General features: G+C 35.6%; 1 pseudogene; it reads right to left on the bottom strand.

Moving 5' to 3' along the window:
* Positions 1-3,311: 3,311 nt before the first annotated feature.
* Positions 3,312-4,263, bottom strand: LOC109117977 (annotated as a pseudogene).
* Positions 4,264-19,106: the final 14,843 nt, after the last annotated feature.

Below are 19,106 nucleotides of genomic sequence, written 5' to 3'. Positions count from 1 at the left end.
CTGTGGGAGGGGAGGGGAGTGGCTCAGGTGCAGCCTTTGTGTGGCTCTCAGCACAGGTGTCACATTGTGGTGCTAGCAGCGCATGCACCAATTTGGTCTGTGGTGGTGCATTCTGGGAGGACAATGTCGGGGGCACCTTTTTATTTTCTATGCAGAAGTAAGCAGTCCCTGACCCCATGTTATTAATTCGATAGAGCCATTAACCTTTTATTGTGGACATCCTGTGACAACAGTAGTGCCTGGGACATGTCTACAGATCCATCATGGTATATATTTACTTTCAATAAGAGGATTTAAAAAATTGTAAATGCAAATAACAAGATCTAATTTAGCTTTTAGAGATAGCCATATCCCCCCTTTTTTTGTTTATGTAATTGTGATTTTAGAGAAAGCTGAGTATGGCCAGCAGTGGCTATCCCCGTGAGTTATCTAAGGGACCTCTGAAATAAGCACTTATAATGTGTCTACTTATTTAGCTATTTATAAAAAAATTTTTTAATAAAGAGAATCTCCAGCTGTGGTTAGGGGAGAAATGGCATAATTTCAGTCCATTTGGTCATGCTGAGAAGGGTAGATTTAGGGAAGGCAACAGTTTTTTGTTTTTTTATTCCATTAAGTTTATTTTAGGTACACAGTACAGTTACATTCATCATTAGGATCTTGTACCTTTACGTGACAGGTTTCGGTTCTTACTTTTTCCCAAACCCATGCCCTCCCTTCACCTCCTCCCTACTTCCCTATTTACAAAAACTTTGTTTCCATTTTTTCCTTTACTCATATTTTTTTCTTTTCACTTATTTCCTTTTATCCTCCCCTTACCAACCTGCCCTATACTTTTAGCCCTTTCCTTCCTATTTCACATTGTCAATTATACAATTTGGATCTCATTTCACTTTTATTTTGTCACACCAGAGAAACTATTCCAGGCAGACAACAGTTAGGGGCTCTCTTCAGGGAGATAATATAATAGGCCTTAAGTAAAAATCATGTTGTAATTTTAAACACTTTATAAAGTCAGTCTGGTGGATTTGGGTGAAGAAATCTAACACATTTGTTGTTGATTTTTTTCTATGATTGCTTGGAGTTTGGTGCCTATAGGCAAGAATAAACAAAATTGTTCCAGATAATAGAGCACACAATCAAAGAATAAGAACTGAAATATAAGAGCAGGTTGGGGAAAGCGCCATGTTTAGAAACTCTTTTTAAAAGAGTAAAATAGTTTCTGTAACCACCTGGCCCTTAGACCCTTTTATTAATGAAGATTATCGGTAACTGGTTGTGGTCATTTAGTTGGAAACAGTACTGCATTCAGATCAGCCATTGGTCTGATATTCGGTCATAATATTTTTTAAAAAATTTTAGCTGCAAAAAAGCTTGAAAATTTATTAATTGAATAAATCAAGTTTAGCTAAAAATTTCAAAGCTCATGTTAAGGTCTATAAACTTTACCATAGTTTTCTCTATTGACCCACAATAAGGGTGAGTACTAGTGTAGTTCGAAACTGCCAGTAGGGGTCAGCAATTGGAGCTCCTTCTTGTCTTGACTTCATATATCGTCTTCGGATTATACTTTCCTATTTTTTATTGGGTGAGACCTAAGTTAATTAGAATTAACCACCTGCTGTCTCTCAAGGTCAACTAAGGGGTTGCTTGGAGCCCTGTACAGAGCTTCTCAGAGGCCCTCAGTGTCAGCGGTAAGGATGTGTCATGGCCTTGCCTGACCATGGTGCCTAGCGCTTTGTTTTAAGGTATCCTTTGTTGTAGTTGTTGTAGTTGTTGTTCTCAGAGTGTTGCTATTTGGAATTGGACAGGCTGCCAGAAGGACAGTAGGAACCTTGCGCTCTTCATCAGTGAAGTACAGAGGACAGCAAGCTAACCCCATCATCATGCTAACCCCATAATTACAGGTCAAGAATTTGCAATTCACAAGAAATGTTTTACACACACCAGTTGAACCTAAACTCAAACTGAAACACAGATGAAGTTATCAATTAGCTAGAATTTATACCTCTGTTTCTCATGTCAAGTTTCTCCTTGTTTGGTAGAGCACAGATACAGTTTGTCTGGCTTTGTTTTGGGTTCTGGAATTGGCAGGCAGCATCAGGCTGGCCTTGGGGCTCTTTAAGCCAGAAGTTTTGTTTGCTTTGTTTTGTTTTTTTAACTTTTTTGCTTTATGCTCTTTAGAGATTTCCCAGCTGTTTTCAATCCATTACTTATTTTCTCATTTCAGTTCTTTCAAAAGTGAGCACAAGGTTTGAATTTTTCTAAGTGTGACCACAGCACTTCCTGATGCATTAACGACAAATAGTCCTCATGTTTCTGCCCCCTCTGCATCTGTGATCTCAGCATCTCAAGAGAAAACAAAGACAGTGCCAAACATTTCACAAGAAATGACAGGAATTGTGTTAAATACATATATAAGCATATAATAATAACCACCAATTTATAAAAACATGCACAAAACAGGCAGTAATGGATAGAGTATTTCTTTTATACATAATCATTATCTCCCAAATTGTCTTCAACATTAAGATATATCACTGTCCTATAACTAAAGTCTTCTTCAATATTTTACCTGATCCCGAAGTGGGAACTACTCCCCTGTTTTCTTAGGCATTTATTAGTTGTTAAATGAAATTGAATAAAAGAGGTTGGGAAGACATAAAGGAACACTATTTAGAAATACGTAGTATTTATTATGTCAAAACACCATAGAAATTTAGGTCTTTCAGTGATAATGGCCAGCACTAATTTCATTGTCCTAAAAGTTTTATGTCCACCTTCTGATGATAGGGCCATGGAATTATTATATATCATGCACATGGGCATACTGAATTATTCTTTCAGTGAATTAGTGTTTGTCAAATGCTAGACAAGCACCAGATCTACAAGCTAAGTACTGTAAACTTGACTTAAAATCAATTGTTCCAAACTTTGTTGCTATTAGTCACTATAACCATATGAAATATGAAAAATGAAGTTCTTTGAATTATGAAAGTCTCTAAAATTGGGGTACCCAGAAATATTATATTAATATAATTTTTTAAAGTACAAAAGTTTTCTTTTGGAATAAAAGTTTTCCTTAACAGCACAGATTTTTTGCATCTTGGATTTAACAAATAATTAATAACTCCAAATTATAATATGAAATAGCAATTATCTTTGTCAAAAAATGTCCATAGTCATGACTGTTAAATGAGCAGCTGGAAAGGGGAAATAAACAAAAAAATTTTTAGAATAAGACCAAGGAATTTCTCAGAAGAAAAACGGACCAGTGAAAGCATAAATACCTAGCATCCCTGTAATTTTAATTATCTAAAACCTGATCTCTTCTGCATGATTGTAATAGCAGCCTGTTTCACCTCTTTGTTTCTGAGACTGTAAATGGGAGGGTTCAGCATGGGGATCACAATCGTGTAAAACACAGAAGCCACCTGATCCCTTCCCAAGCTGTAGGACTTCTTCGGTTTTAGGTAAGTAAAGATCATAGTGCTGTAGAAGATGGTGACTCCCAGGAGGTGGGAGGCACAGGTGGAGAAGGCTTTCTTCTTTCCTGCAGTGGAATTAATTTTCAGGATAGTGAAGAGGATGGACACGTAGGATCCTGATATGGTGATGAGGGACAGCACTAAATTGGATCCACCACAAATGAATATAATGAGTTCAGCCTCAGAAGTGTCACTGCAGGACAGGGCTAAAATAGGGGATGAGTCACAGAAGAAGTGCTGGATGACATTAGAGTTGCAGAAGGGCAATCCACTTATACAAAGCACAACGACAGTGGAATCCACTAACCCAATAATATAACCCAATAATATAGGAACCAGTACGCAGTTCATGGCACAGTCTTGTGGACATAGTGATTTGATAGTGCAGGGGGCTGCAGATAGCTGCACAGCGATCATAGGCCATAGAAGAGAGAAGGAAACATTCAGCAGCAGCAAACACTATTAAAAAGTACATCTGGGTGAAGCAGCCCAGGAAGGAGATGCTCTTATTGGAAGTCAATAAGTTGTCTAAGGTTTTAGGGGTGATGACACTTGAGTAGCTGAGGTCAAGAAATGACAGGTGAGTGAGGAAAATGTACATGGGGGTGTGCAGCTGGGGATCCAGCCTAATGATCAATATCATCCCCGCATTCCCCAGCACTGTGATCAGGTAAATCAGGAGGAACAGCACGGAGAGGACCAGCTGTGTCTCTGCAGAGTCCGTCAGCCCCATGAGGATGAAGTCAGGCACACTGGTGGAGTTCCTTCTACCCATGGTGTTTTGTTGCAACTTGTAGAATAAAGAAATCTTTAAAAGAAACTTATCTTCAAAAATATTATTGGTTATATGCATGGCTCCATATTTTTCACATTGTTCCTAGAAATTGATGAAAACCCTTGTAAATAAGAGTTAAAAAAAGACAATTGCCATGTATAGATGTGGTTATCAAAATAACTTTTGCTTCTGATACAATAAAGGGTTACATAGTGTTTTTGCATGAAATTTATACTGCTTCTAACTCATTCCTTAATTAACACATTCAATTCTCAGAAAAGATTATACCATAAGGATTCTTATCCACATGCATTACTTCCAAATAAGAGTAGAAAAATTACTTATGTAAATGGAGTATTTACATATTGCCATTGAGTCAACCTAGAAATTTTGACTTCAGGGAAAGACTTACCATGCTGTGCTCCTGATCTGAACTTGTTTTCCCAACCCTTAATGAGGATATATGAATGACCATTCCAAAAAGCATATTCATTGTGTTATTCATTGCACATTTGTTAAAATTGTCTTACTGTATCAATTCATGTAATTTCTGTCTGGCAATTAGGTGATTCATATGAATATTAAATTCCTGAAGACATACTAACATAGAAAATATTAATCTTTATAGGTTTTGGATTCTTAATAAGAGGCTTCTCCAGCTTCTACTAGCCAGGAGCAGTAATACTCCTCTGGTTCACCACTGAAATTCCTGCATGGAGATTTAATCCTGGTTTGAAAAATATCACCACTATCTGAAAAGAAAATTCAGATATGACTCTAGGAGGTCAAGGTCTGCTTTAACTTAGAAAAGGGAGGCAAAGATCTTGGAATCACCTAGACATAAAAGTCCTTGAAAAAATTAACAAGGGAGACAGAGATTTGTGGGGAGAAGAGGCTCCTGTCTCTTGTGTGGTGTAAACAAACCTTCTTTTTGAACCTAAATGACTACCTCCTCCTTTGCTGAGGCAGGCCGAGATTGAATGGACATTCAGTTCTGGTAACAATATTTTTTTTAACTTGCCCATTCAAAATAATTTTTCCTCAAAAAATTAAATTTTCAGAATATGTACATTGTTTATATACTTTGGTTTCTTTAACTCTGTATCCCTTTGTCTGCATAGGTAATGTTTATCATGAAGCCCAAAGGTTATATGGGCACTTTTTTTTTAAATCCCCTTTATTTTATCTAGTATAATCCCCTTCTTTTTCTCTGAAACTTACTGTGCACCAAAGTGGCTGAAAAACTGCCTTCCAATGTTGTCTGTTTAGAAATTTGTCAAGCAAAAAATTTTCTCAGAAATAAAATAGGAAACACTGTCATTAGTAGAAGATAATTGTAATTGTTTTGTTTTCCTGGGGGTAATTTATCTTTATGTTTTTCTGCATTCATTTTTTTCTTCTGAGGAAAACTGTATCTCCCTAGAAATTTTGTCCAAGTCTTGATCAAATGGAAACGTCACCCCCAAGTTTCCTCCAAGAAGAGTCTGAGGAGGAGCTGTGAATGGAGACAGAGCAGTGTGTGCCTCTCCTCCCAGTCAGCCTCATATACAGTGCATTCAGGACACTGCAGCCTTTGCTAATCCTCGGGGAGAAATTTCCAGGGAAGATTCCTTGGCCTGATTCCAAGGAGAAAAGTTCAAGGATTTAATGAGCACAGCATTTTGTCTTTTCCCTTGGAAAAAATTTCCTCCCTATGTAATAAAGTGATTTAGCTCTAATTCAATTAAAAATTAAAGAATTTCTTCTACTTAAATGTTGTCTACAAAGTCACACAATCTATCCACAAAATTGACATAATATGTAATACAATGTATTTTCTTAATTAAAAATGCATATAAATGAATAAAAACTAAAACTATAACAAAAACACCTGAGGTCTGAAAGCCAATAATTATAAGAAATTACTAAGATATTCACGTGATTTTTAGCTCATATAATATATTGAAAATACATTTATTAAATTCTAAACCATGATAATAAAGAAAGACTGTCAGGAATAACTACAAATAAAGAGAAAATATAGATATATAAGGAAAACAATTAATGATTTGAGGTAATATTGATAGAAAAAGCATATTTTTTTCATTGACATAAAATGTGAATAATGTATTGCATATTTAAATATTAGAATAAATTAATTAAGAGTTAAATTATTAAAACACTGATTAAACTTGATTTTTTTTCCAGTACTGGGGATCGAAGAAACTTAATTCTTACAATAGAGATATTGCACTTTAGACACCTAAAATGATGAAGTACACATGATATAACTTCAATTTCACAAAGTAGATGTTTTATAATTACTTGTTTGGAGTAAGATAATCAATATAAGAATTTTTATACAAGTTTAAATGAAACAGCTTACTTGGAAAATGGAACAGTGTACTGTAAATTAACCTAAAAATGTCAAACAGAAATTGTAACCTGACATTAGGTGTCCAGAGATAAAATGCTTTTTAAATGAAGGAAACTTTTATCCCTCTTCTTGGTCCAAGGGTATGGACTGCCACATCTTCTAAATTCATTGTCAATTCCTCCCTTTGCCATAGTTTTACTTAAAAAGTACAAGTGAGGCAAACAATAAAATTATTAATTTATCTTTGAAGAACACCACAAACCTGAAGACGTGAAAAGAGGCAAAGAGGCAGGCGCTGAGCGCCCTGCCCTCTCACGGGAGGGTCTGTCTCCTGCACACGGCTCAAAGGAGCACAGCTGATTATCTGCTGTTGCTCACCAATTGCATTTGCACCATCTCAGTTTCCAGCCCTGCACAACAAGAGTGGAAATTTTACTCATACACTGAGTACATGTTGATCTGACAGGTCTTAAATGCACAGAGATTATTACATTTTAATATTTAAAATAAATAAAAATAGAAAATATACAAGAAATTACATTAAATATATTGGCATGTATTCATAATCAATGATCTAGAAAATGCGCACAAAACTTTTAACAATGGATACAAGATCTCTCTTTTCTTTAATAATTATCATTTTACAAAGTATCATCTACATTAAGATATATCACTTTCCTTTTCCCTACCCTTTCCACTTCTCCAACACCTTTAACCCTTTTCTTCCTATATCACTGTATTGTATCCTTACAAAGTTCCAATAAACTTAATGAGAAAAAAATATATATCACTTTCCTATAACTTAACCCTACATCTACCTTCATTCTTATGGAAAGATACCCAGAAGAGGGATGGCTGGGTCAAATGGGACCTCAAATCCTAGTTCTTTGAGGCATCTCCACATAGATTGCTACAGGGCTTGCAACAGTCTGCGCATCCACTGATGATGAAGAAAGTTACTTTCTCCCCAAGACCACAAAAACATATGTTTTTGGTTGATTTTTTGATAGCAGCCTTTCCTTCTGGGGTGAGGTGGAATCCCAGTGTTGTTTTTCATCTGCATCTCTCAAATAATCAGTGATGTGGAACATTCCCTCACATTTTTATTTGCTGTTTTTACTTCTTTGTTTGAGAAATGTGTGTTCATTTCAGATTCCATTTTGAATTGGGTTTTTTAATGTGGGGGGCCTGAATTTCTTTCAGATATAAGATACTTGACTCTCTTTCATTTTTATCTTTATTAAGTTTATTGGTACATTTTAGGTATACAATACAGTTACATTCATCACTGGGATCTTGTACCTTTTTTGTTTGTTTTTGTTTTTTTCTTTTTTTAGTACCAGGGATAGAACTTGGGTCCCTGTGCTTGAAAAGCAGGCGCCGGAATGACTGAGCTAAATCCCAGGACCTGGGATCTTGTACCTTCACACGACTTATCTTGCTTCTTATTTTTCCCCATTTCCAGGCCTCCCTTTACCCTTCCACCCTTCCCGGTTTACAATGACATTGTTTCCATTTTTTTTCCTTTTTACATATTTTTTCTTTTCCCCTTTCCCCTCCCACTTCCTTTATACTCAGTTACACATTTTCTTCCTATTACACAATATCAATTATACATTTTCATCCTTATTTATACTTTTAGTTTTTCAGATCAGAGAAACTATTCAGTATTTACATGAGTGTGACTTACAAATTTAACTTAAGGGTAAGGCGTCAATGTACATCAACTTAGGTATAAATATCTCTCATTTCTCATTGTTTATGGCTGAGTAGTACTACATTTTATTTTAAAAAATCATCTTTATCCAGTCACCAGTTATTGGGCAATTGGGCTGTTTCCAAATTTTAGCTGCTACAAACTTCCTCTGTAAACATGGGTGAGCATTTTGAGACAGTGGCTTTGTAGTATAGTTTCAAGTTGGGGATTGTGAGTCTCCCTGCCATGTCTCTGGTGCCTGGAGTGGTGTTTGCTAGTCTAGGTTTCTTCTGGTTCCAAATGGATTTTTGTGCTGTTTTCTTTAGTTCAGTGCAATATACTGCTGAGATTCAACTGGGATTGCATTGAATCTGTATAGCAGTTTTGGAGGTATGGCCATTTTCAATACATTGGTCCTTCCTACACAGAAACAAGGGATGTGTTTCCAGTTTCTTATATCTTCTTCGATTTCTTTTTTCAGAGTGTGGTAGTTCTCACTGTAGAGGCCCTTGGCTTCCTTTGTTAGACTGATTCCTAGATATTTTCCACCAATAATGGGGAAGGGTTCCTTTCTCCCCACAACCCCACCATTTTTTATTACTGGTTGATTTCTTGATAGCAGCCTCTATGTGACCTTTGATATTGTGAAGTGTTTTTGGACACTGAGTACATCAGCATTGGGTACACACATATTTATTTTTGCTGTCCATTGGTAAATTACACCCATTGGAATTAGACAGTGGGCTTCATGGTCTCTACTGAATAACTTCTCCTTTAAGTCTACTGGGGTGAATCTAAGCATAGCTTCTCAAACTTGTTTTAACCTTCAAGCTGACTAAAGTACCATTTTCTTTTCAATCAGTATTTTTTGGGGGCCAATGTATTTCTTTCATATATTAGGCAACATATATCAGCATGCTGTTTTTTGACCCTATCTGTTATTTTATGTCACTTACTGAAGAGTTAAGACAATTTCATGAAATACTGTGAAATGTTTTCTATTAATTTATTTCATTTTGTTCTTTTTCTAGTGTTTGTTTCACATCTCATATTACTTTCTCTTTTTTATCATATTCTAAAAATCATATTCATTTTCCCCCGTGGTGTCATGACTGTGAAAACTTTCAGAACAATTTTTCAAATTGTTTTGTTCAGTAAGTTTTTTTTTTTTTTTTATCCTTGAAGGTGTATATTTTTCCTTCAGCTGAACTAGGAATAGTTCTGTAAGTTCGTAATTATTTCGTTCAGGGCTCAAAGTGCAGCAATTCAACCCCTCTGGCTTTTAGATTTTCAGTTCAAAAATTTGTTTTGCCTTTGAGTTAATAATTCTAAGTGATACAGTATTTTTTTGTATCTACTTAAAAAGTATAACACACAAAGCAAATGAAATCATAAATTTATTTTGAAAGAATATTAAAAACTTGTAGATGTCAGGAAAAAGGCAAAGAAGCCAGGGGCTGAAGATCCTCATCCTGACACAGAAAGGTTTGTTCTCCATGTGGCTCCCAGGAGCAAACCTAATGGCTGTAATTGCTCACTGATTTTCAAATTGGCAAATTCACAACATTTCAAGTTAAAAGCACTATACAATGAGAGTTGTAATTTTTCTCATACCCTGAGTACATGGCAATTTTACAGGTTTCAGCTATTACAGATTGTTAAATATTAAATTTTACGGTGAATAAAGAAAGCAGCAAAAAAGCCTGTAAAATTGCAGCACACAGAAATACTATATTCATATAGTTTTTAAAGTACAAATTATTTTTTCTTTTTGCACAAAATTTTCTTTAAAAGAGAAATACTTTTACATATTAGATTTAACAAGAAACTGATGGTTTCAAATTAAAATATGCATTTTTAAGTACCTGTTTCTTCAAATATCCAACATGATGTTTGTTATGTAATAGAGCCACTGAATGGTGAAAAAGAAGAAAAAGAGAAAAATAGAAAACTGTAAATGCCCAGGCTGTTATTTTAATTGTCTAGCACCCCCTCTCTTCTGCATGATTCTAGTAGCCGCCTTTTTCACCTCTTTGTTTCTGAGACTGTAGATGAGAGGGTTCAGCATGGGGATCACAATTGTGTAAAACACAGAAGCCACCTGATCCTTACCTAAGGAGTAGGAACTGTTTGATCTTAGATATGTAAAGATCATAGTGCTGTAGAAGATGGTGACTCCCAGGAGGTGGGAGGCACAGGTGGAGAAGGCTTTTTTCCTTCCAGTGGTGGAATTAATTTTCAGGATGGTGGAGAGGATGGACAGGTAGGATCCAGATATGGTGATGAGGGAAAACACTAAATTGGATCCAGCACAAATGAATATAATGATTTCAACCTTGTATGTGTCACTGCAGGACAGGGCTAAAATAGGGGATGAATCACAGAAAAAATGTTGGATGATATTAGAGTTGCAGATAGGCAGTCTGCTTATAGAAAGCACATTCACAGTGGAATCCACAAAGCCAATAACATAGGAGCCAGTGAGCAGGGACCAGCACAGTCTTGTAGACATAATGACTGGATAGTGCAGGGGGTGGCAGATAGCTACATAGCGATCATAGGCCATCCAGGAAAGAAGGAAACATTCAGCAGCAACAAAGACTATAAAAAAGTACATTTGGGTGAAGCAGCCCAGGAAGGAGATGCTCTTGTTGGAAGTCAATAAGTTGTCTAAGGTTTTAGGGGTAGCTGAGGTCGATAAATGATAGGTGAGTAAGAAAAAAGTACGTGGGGGTGTGCAGCTGGGGATCCAGGCGAATGATCAATATCATCCCCGAGTTCCCCAGCACCGTGATCAGGTAAATCAGGAGGAAGAGCACGGAGAGGACCAGCTGTGTCTCTGCAGCGTCCGTCAGACCCATGAGGATGAAGCCAGGCACACTGGTGGAGTTCCTTCTACCCATGGTGTTTTGTGCACCTGAAAAGGTTATTAGATACTCTTTAATACTAGATACTGCATTTTGATAATCTTTATTTGGATTATCTGTATTATTTGGTTTTTATATTAGATATTAGATCATTTCTTTTGATAGTTTCAGTAGAATCTCAAAGGTGAATTTTTCATAGAGTTGAAAAAAAAGAATATAGCCTAGTATGTGCAAACCCTGTGTTTGATCCCAGGACTGGAGAAATAGAGAGGTAAGAGAAGAGAGATATAAAGAGAGAGAGATGCACACAATGGATGATTTTTTAAAGTCATAATTAACAGTAGACAGACAAGATCTTAATTTTTATTGATATTAAGGTGTGTGCAACTATAGGGTTAAAGGTATATGCGACTGTGAGATTGAAAGGTTATGACATACAAAACCTACTAATGTGTTATGCACATAATATAGCTTATGGATGCATTTGGAAATTATATCTGAAATTCACACTAAAAATGTAATGCTTCCTTTCATATATATTTTGATATTCAGGTTCCCAGACGTCGAGATGATAAGCGGAATAATATTTCCTTGAAACTAGTACAACATAACGATACAGAAAATTGTCTTCTCCTCTTAGGAAGCATTGAAGTACACCTTTATGAAGTAATTCAGGTATGTATACAAAGTGTTTTTCACCTTGGTACCACCTTGTCCAGTTGGTGTTTGTTGTGAATCCTTATACCTGATGGACTCCTTTGGTTTATTTTATGCCTTCAAATTCATGTGCTTAGGATACAAAGTTCTTACTAAATGAAGATTAATGACCCATATCTCTGAAAAATAATAGAATTACCAGAGAGCATGAGGTTTAAAAGAGGAAATCTTTTATTTAAATCCACATGAAATAATATGACCTGGAAGTAATTAAGCATTGCGTAGAAGTCAGGTACTTGGTAAAACAGAAAGGTGGAAAGAAAATTTAATAAAGCAATTAAAAGTACCAAGTAATTAACCATGGAACTGGGAATAGTGTAAAATGCTGGGAAGGAAGCAATTCCTGGGGTAATAGATTAGGTAGGAAAACTAATAGGACAGCAGAAGTGACCACAGATGGTCACCAAAGTTCACAAAGTTTTACTTGTTTTAAAAGACCTCCGAAGTCCCCAGAGGATGAGGGATGTACTCAGTGCTATCAGGGGTCAGTCTATCATGTAAATTTATGTTTATATGAACCCTCAAGAAGAGTGACAGCAAGTCAGTTGCTCTGAGACTTTGAAGAGGGGGAAGGCATTCTAACTAGCAGAAACATTTTTTGTGAAAAACATAAATACAAATGTCAACATTTGTTTCTGTTACTTATATTCAGAATGTTTTTCATCTTCTGACCATTCGTTGTTTGTATTTTAGCGATTTGATCAATATATGCATTTGAAAAATCATTACTTGATTTTTTTACTGTTATATGGTTTAAATAATATTCAGGTAAATACGTTAGTGATTTCATATTTATGTATTTTATTTATTTTTTCTAGAAAACGCGCTTCACTGAAGAATTACAAATATTGAATGAAAATACAGTAAGAACTTTACTGAAATTTCCTAACTTTGAGCACATGTAATTTCTTAACATTTCATTGAACTTTACTCTGATACTGTTTGTAGTCTGCATATTCTTTGTTACCTAACAGTAACTGTTTGGATTAGTAAAGATGTATTAACTAGAAAGTTTGCTCACGAAATCTCTGCCCACCCAAACTTTTTTAACATCTGCTATCTTACTGCTAAATTGTGAAAGAGAAAATTGGAAATCACTGGGTGACAGAGTGCAATGACTCCTGCTACATTGATGGCATAGCCTTGGAAGCTACGTGGTATCTAATTGGGTGCCTCTCTGCTAACTACAGGGAGTATTACCTTTCTCTTTCGGGAATTTCTAAAGAGTTGTTTACAATTCTGTTTCTTTTTAAGTATTTAAAAACTTGATCTGTTGATTTTCTTTTTGGAGAGACTTCTGCTGTCTCACAGCCAAAAAGGGGCAAGGAACATGAGGTTATTATCTGTGGCACCCTCTTTCATTTCACACAAAAGCAACCTGGGGTTCACAGAGATGAGATCACTTATCTAAATCAAAATCTTACCTGAAAATGAGTGGAAGTGAGAAGAATGTGAGTAAATAATTTTTAAAATATATATTCATTTTCTCACACTCTAGTGTGAGAAACTGAGAGTGTAAATAAAGATCAAAATGTATAATATACAATGTGAAATAGGAGGAAAAGATCCAAAGGGGAAGGGGAACTGAGAGGAGTAGGGGAAAGGAATAAATATGAGAAAAGGAAAAATGGAAACAAAGTCTTTGTAAATAAGGAGGGGTAGAAGGGTTGAAGGGAGGGCAGGAGAATGGGGAAAAAATAAGAACCAAGATATATCATGTAAAGCTACAAACCCCAGTGATAAATGTCATCATATTGTATAACTAAAATGTACCAGTAAATAATGAATAAAAAAAGATGAACATGCATATAGAAAGGTGCAAAATTCATGTGATAATATATATATATATATATATACACACACACACACATGTATATATGTGTATATGTGTGTGTGTCATTCTTCCAGCATAATCATATTAACAATTCTTTGACATTTTCCATGTTTTAATCATATGATTTTAATTGACTTTAACACAAAAGCTTATAACATTTCAGAAACTATAATAGGAATTTGTTATGTAAAAGCTTCTTTTCTACAATGGGGAGATTCAGATTCAGATTTTGGCATTCTAATATGAAGATTTGGGAAATAAAAATATCTCTTGCTATCAGTGTCCCAGTAAAATTTCATTCTGATGAAACAAAATAATTTTGCCATTTGTTTAGTGTGTCTGCAGGCTGGTTGTAGAATTCATTTTTGCCTATGAAGCCTTTGGTTATGGATTTTCACATCAGGTTAGTTCTCTTTTTAAAAATTATTCTATATTAGCTTTTCAGCCACATTATTCCATTTTGAGCTATTTTTTGCCATTTGATAAAATCTTCAAAATAAATGTTCTTAAAAGAATGCTACCCCATCTTCTCACTTAGATGCATGTGATGTTTTCTTCAGCCTAGAATAATGAGACTTTTACTGTTATTTAGCTGTACACTTTTACATGATGATTTTTCATTCAGAATGTTGCCTTGTGTTATGTCTACTCATATTTATATAACTAAAAGTTATTTTAAGTATTCCAAAACTAAGTGGATTTTTACATGTAAAAATACTTATTAAAAGTGCAGTGCCAGATGTACTTAGATATTTGTATTCTAACTTTTCCTGAATGGTTATTTTTAACATCTTGTATCATGTGAACCCTCTTTCATTCATCAAAACAATAGCATACTCGAAGAAGTTATATTCCTGTGGCTTGCCCCTTTATTTTACTACTACTATATATTCTTGTTGTCCATAAACAATTTTGTGTACTTATCTCTGTCCTTTTTCATTACTTCTTTAGGCTAGATTCCTATAAAGAACATTATTGTCCAAAACAATGATCTTTTCCAGGATTTGTTCTAGAGAATTGTACCAGTTAATACTCTCAAATGGTTTAAATAACTCTCATATCCCTGGATATTATTATTTTGGGACATTTAAAAATTTAGTCCCATTAGTGTTGCTACAATGTGGGGAAAATTCCTCTAGTAAGAGGTCTTCACTGCAGCACTGAAAACTTCATTGATCCACTTAACAATCTCTACACATTGTATATAACATTTTGTTTCAAATTTTTACTATTTTTATTAATAATTGTGGGGTATTTTTAAATCAGTAATTGAAGATAGGGACATTAGGTTTATTGGATAAATTTACTGTTGTATTAACTGATTAACTCCTATGATATGTTTTGAAAATTAGTTTATTGTACAATGAAACCTTGGTTTGTGAGCATAATTTGTTCCAGAAACATGCTTGTAATCCAAAGCTCTCTGTATATCAAAGCGAATTTCCTTGTATGAAATAAGTGGAACTCAGATAATCCATACCACAACCCAAAAATATTTCTATAAAAATGATTATAATGCTGCAACATAATATAATAAAGAAAATACAAAATATAAAGAAAAATAAACAAGTTAACCTACACCTGGCCTTGAAAATCTTCACAGCCAGTGTGAGACACACAAGGGAGGAATCTCATTGTATATAATCACCGAAGGAATAAATCACTGCTATCTATTGACTCAATGGAATCTTTTATTTTCATGCAACTTTAACAAGGAATCTATCTGATGACACTGCTTTTGCCTCCTTTTGAGGATTTCACAAAAATGTGACATTGCATTGTTGTTAAACAGATCGATGCTTACACTGCTACAGCCTTATTCAGGTGGTGCTTTTCTACAAAATTTTGCACTGTTTCCCACATTTTACACATATCTTTAATCTCATTTGAAGTGAGGGATTCCTCCACCTTTTTTTCTTCTCCTTCTCTTCAGATGAGATCTCCATAAGCTCTTGCTGTTGCTCATGATGCAGATCCATCAGTTTATCAGTGGTCATCTCCTGACCATGTCCCTCCACCAGCTCTTGAATGTTGTCCTCATTCACCTCTAGACCAATGGTCTTCCCCAAAGATATAATTTCATTGACAACTGGAAACTCTTTTCATGAGCAAGCTCCTCTAAGTCATGTCCAAGAACACAAACAAGCCACAGTTTTCTCGTAGCAGAATTGAGGGTTCTGTTGGTGACCCCATTCCAGGCTTGATTGATAATCTTGAGGGAATTCATGATATGGAAATGACTTTTCCAAAACTCCCAAAGGGTAAGATTTGTTTCTTTGGACACCTCAAAGCAGCACTGAAATAGTGCTTTGGTGTAAAGCTTTCCAAAGTTCTAAATGACTTGCTGGTCCATGGGCTGAAGGATTAGACTGGTGTTGGGAGGGAGAAACTTGACCTTAATGAACTTGAATTCCTCTAGTAGGATATCCTCAAATCCTGGAGGATGAGAAGGAGTGTTATCCATAACCAACAAGGCTTTGAATGGCAGATTATTTTCTAAAAGATAGATCTTTACTGCAGGACTGAAAACTTCATTGATCCACTCAACAAACAAGATACAGATAGTTCAAGCCTGGCTGTTGGACCTCCACATAATGTTTAACTGGCTTTTCTGCACCTTGCATTTCTCTATGGCTCAGGGACCCTCAGAATGATACACATGTTAAAGGACTTAACTTTAAAATCCTGTTTGCATTAGCACAAGAGGGTGAAATGGTTTTCCATAGGTTTGTAATTGGGCATTGCATTCTCTTCTTCTGTAGTGTAAATTCTCTTTGACATCTTTTTCCAAAACAGCCCCACCTTGTCACAGTTAAAAACTTGTTCCGACAGTTAACTCTTGGAAACCATGAGCTTCTGGAACTCCAGAGAAAATGCCTCAGTGCCTTGGTGCCTGAACTCATAGCCTCTGTGCCTCCTAACACTGTGGATGTCAATTCTCCTTCAAAGTTATCAGATTCTTGCCTTGAAGCCTTCATTTTCTGATGACATACCTGGTAGTTTATTTATGAAGTCAGTGTACAAGGTCTTCCAGGACATGAGGCTGTTGCTTTGATATTCTCATGACTCCCTTTGCTGCACCTAACCCCTTTGTTTTTTCTTTCTTCTTTAATATTGTACAAATATCAACATAGACTTATAAAATCTTGCAATTTCTAACCATTCTTCTCAGTGGTTTCCTTCTTAACTTCCACTATAATCATCTCCTCCTCCATACTGCCTTTCTTTTCAACTTTTTCATGAATAGAGACAATTGAATATATGTTCCTCTGGATGTTGACTACAGTACAATATTAATAAACTTTTCATGTACTATATTTAATATAAATGTCAATAAGACAACAGAGGAAAGTGTCTGTATCTGTGGGCAGCCTGACCGAGAATGAAGCAGAGCATTCCTAAGCTGTCTTGTTTTAATTAACTCTATTTGTCCATTTAATGCATACAATATAATGACATTCATTGTTGGAAATTTGTACCTTTAAATTACTAAACTTGGTTCTTATTTTTCCCCATTCCTCTACCCTCCCTTCAAAACCCCTCTCTCCCTATCTACAAAGATTTTGTTTCCATTATTTTTCATTTTCTCATATTAATTCCATTCCCTTCTTTCTTTTCCCCTACTCCTCCCATTTTCCCTTTCTCTTTATCCCTTTTCTTCCTATTTCACCTTCTTGAATGGAAAAGCAAAAGACTGATCAGAGGTGCTTTGAAGTGACAAAAGTACACCAGTTGTGGGCACCTCCCAATGTTCTGAAAAGTCACTGATTTCTGCCAAACACTACAGCCTGAGACCAAGCATTTGGTCTGTTGGTGGGGTGGGGAGGAGAGAAAGGAAGGAGGGAAAGAGAAAGAGAGAGTGTGTGTGTGAATGCGTGCGTGTGTGTGTGTGTGTGTGGAGAGGGGGGGGAGAGGGGAAAGGAAGAGGGGGAGAGAGATAGGAGAGAGGAGAGAAGACACAGAGGACAGAGAGAGGAGGGGAGGGGAGGGGAACCATTGGCTCAGGTATGATCACATGATATTTGACATCACATACTACTTGTATTGCAAGACATCATTCATTAATTAAGTTCAAACTTATTAGAAATGTTTGCTCATCTCTTGGAATATATATAGAACAAGTTACTCACAAGCCAAAGTTTTACTGGACAATAATTTTCATACATTTTGGGTCAAAAATAAGTAAAATACAGATGAAAGTTACAGGAAGCAAGCTTTTCTTTTTCACTTTTATACCTTGATTTTTATTTTTCTTCTGTGTATGTTCTTATGATGAATTAGGCCTTATATGAATCCCTAATTGTTCAGCCTTTTTTGTGGCTGTCATAGCTTATTAGCATCAACTTCAGTGGTAAGTTTTGTGTTCAAATATAAGCATAACATGTAAACATAGCCATTCTTATGGAAGTAGATCTTTTAAATATAAAACTGGGCAAGTGTTTTATGTAGGTAAAATCAGGAGCAAAGGTATTGCATGGAAAAGAATGGTGTATATAATAAAAGTTCAATGTAATTTTATGCCTATGGACCTTTCAGTGATATAGTTCCCCACTTACCTATTGTGGTCCTGTAAAATAAGCACCACTTTTGGGGCAGAAAAGTCTGCATTCATATCCTTGCTCTCACACCTACTGTGTAATCTTGAACAAATCACTGATCTTTACCATCACTGTAAAATAAGCGTAGTTGTCTACTTCATTGGTTGAGAGAATCAAGTAAAATTGAAATATAAATACTTGATAAATATATGGTATCCAATAAATTTAGTTCCTCTCCATTCATTTCTTATATGTGTCATTTAAGGGCTATCTCATAATCCTGGAAGATAAATAATATTAGTTTAAATTGTAGCCAAAGAGTGATAAAAATATGCTTACATTTTTCTTTAGTTAAAGCCTCTTCAAAGAAATATTGAGCCTACAATGTTTCTGAATGTTGCATCACATCCAAAAAGAAAACATCTCCCAAAGTAAGTTTTTAAGTTTAGTTAATATGGTCAAGCATGGTACTGTATCAGTCCTTAGAGTTTGTCAATATTCAGTTTGTATTAGACACTATAATCAATGCTGAGTTTATAACTATAGCTAAGTTAACAAAGATGTTGCTATTAATTGGTTTTCTTGGGATACCAATATCTGAATGACCTTGGGGTCACTAACAATACTGTAACCCATTCCTGGAAATCTTGGTATTGGGCCAGATAAACTGCAACCTCCCAGATGAATTGAAAGATTGTGGTTGGATAATGGGGCAGAGGCAAAGGCCAATAGTTATCCACATGCAGATACCACTGAAAATAGGTTAACTACGGAGTTCTCCATACTAGAAACAAAGCCTTCCACTGCAGTCAATATGCCAGACACACACACACAC

The sequence above is a fragment of the Fukomys damarensis genome, unplaced genomic scaffold, assembly GCF_012274545.1.
Source record: "Fukomys damarensis isolate Sample0158 unplaced genomic scaffold, DMR_v1.0_HiC HiC_scaffold_118, whole genome shotgun sequence".
Lineage (NCBI taxonomy): Eukaryota > Metazoa > Chordata > Mammalia > Rodentia > Bathyergidae > Fukomys > Fukomys damarensis.
The sequence above is the reverse complement of the archived record's forward strand: the minus strand, read 5'-3'. Positions and strand labels throughout refer to the sequence as shown.